Raw genomic sequence first — 1,907 nt, forward strand, 5'->3', positions numbered from 1 at the left:
TATATATATATTGATGTTTATTATTCCATATTTTCTCTCTGAGCTCATATGACTTTATGCTGTTTCGAGCGCCGTAAAACGTCTACTAAACTAAAAAAAAAAAAAACTTTTTCTGTATCGCTCTCAACGGGAAGTTTTAAGGGAGGTGACTACTAAATTAAGACAGTATTTACCTGAAAACATTAGTTTATGTCCCCTGAGAGGTCAGAAATGTGAGTGTTACCTGCAAGAGGGGAATGAATCAAACATAATTTGTTCGTCTACAGTCTACACTGTTTAAGTCGAATCCCCAGCCGTGCGATCAAGAACTTGGCTTGTTGTTTTAGGGAGTTTCAAATTTTTCCGCCAACTTGCCACATGCTGTCCGTCATCAGAGATGGAAGTTAAAATCAGGGGTCTCGCACTTTAACAAATAGATCTATCTTTAAAATGGTGAAATGGGAAACCAAAGTTAAACCCACATAATTACAAGGATATAATCAGTATCAAAGTCTCTCAAACACGTTGCAAAATAGAACAATGTTTAATTTCTTCCGACTTTTTGAGTTTTAGTATGTTTTATGGCACTTGCGACACCAAGGTAGGTCATGTAACACACACACACACATACACACATACCCACACTCAAACACGCGCGCGCGCACAAACCCATCCAACTCAAACACATTATCTCACACATCCTCTCTCCACACAAACTCACAGTAACATGCATACAATAGGAATAAACAATTAAAGTGTTAACGATACTAGTCATAAGATAGATTACATAATCATGTAAATCTATTTATTTATGCTGTGTGTGTTGCTTTTTGATTGATTGATTGATTGATTGAGTATATGTTTTACGGCACTATCGACTGTGTTGCTTTTTTTAAAAAGTATGCTATCGAATTTTACTTGGGGTTTTCGTTTTTTATAATTTGTGAAGCGTGCTGAAAAAATGAGGTACTTCTCGCAATCCACGAACGGAAATATTGGCCAAAAGTCCACACTATAGGGTCAGATTTGTAGGATTTTCTGTTGATGCCACATTCTTTTTGTATTATAACGTGCCTTTTATTATTCCATACTTATAAATTGTAAAAACTTCACCTACTAATAGCGTGATGTATCTATTTCCATAAGACTTGGATCCGAGAAGTAACTCATTTTGTCAGCACGCTTCACATTTTAGTTTTTGATTTGAAGCCCCATCTGTTCAGTTTACACGATATCTGTGGTTGCTCATAAACAGTGGCATTGTTCTTGTGGATTTCTTTTAGCGTCATGGACGACTACAACGATGATGATGATGATGATGATGATGATGATGATGATGATGATGATGATGATGACGACGACGACGACATTACCAAAGCAGAACTTATAGTCAATGGAACATAAAACAAAACCGAATTTCCTTTTTTAGCATAATCCAATTCAGAAGAAAGTGGCACTCACAAAAAAAATCCCAAGTGAATACTTTAGAGCTTCAGGAGAAAAATAAGACAAGCGTTCCGCAACTCAATCACATGGCACTGCTCAAAGCACAAAACTCCCGAACAATGAAAAGCTATTCACTCCTCGACAGAGTCAAGACCCTTCCCCGAGAGCTGCAGACGTCTCATTTTCCTTTCCCGCCACCTGCTACAAGCGGTCGGTGCTTGGTATTCGTCACAATTAAGATCCGGATATTCGATTAACAGATTAACAGATGTGACCCGTTTATCTAGATACAGACGAATAATAACATTATTAATATAATGGTGGCTATGATTACGTCACTTTTCGAGCGGGTGTTTTTCGTTTTGTTTTGCAATATATGTCTTCTGTAAATGGAGTGAAACTTTCAGACAAAAAGGGGACGGGAGTGGAAGAGCTGGGTGGTCGACCAGCACTCCGCTAAAGGCTGGTGGAGGTGACAGAAT

At 38.0% G+C, this 1,907-nt stretch overlaps 1 protein-coding gene across 1 annotated transcript in view; it reads right to left on the reverse strand.

Annotated features, from left to right (window-relative positions):
• The window catches only part of LOC101851410 (kelch-like protein 15), a gene marked incomplete in the record, with an annotated part of 27,156 nt that extends 25,543 nt beyond the window's left edge, over nucleotides 1–1,613 (reverse strand). Inside the window, 1 exon segment of the mRNA XM_005099092.3 lies at nucleotides 1,353–1,613.
• Nucleotides 1,614–1,907: the final 294 nt, after the last annotated feature.

The sequence above is a fragment of the Aplysia californica genome, unplaced genomic scaffold (genome assembly GCF_000002075.1).
Source record: "Aplysia californica isolate F4 #8 unplaced genomic scaffold, AplCal3.0 scaffold00201, whole genome shotgun sequence".
In the NCBI taxonomy this organism is placed as follows: Eukaryota; Metazoa; Mollusca; class Gastropoda; order Aplysiida; family Aplysiidae; genus Aplysia; species Aplysia californica.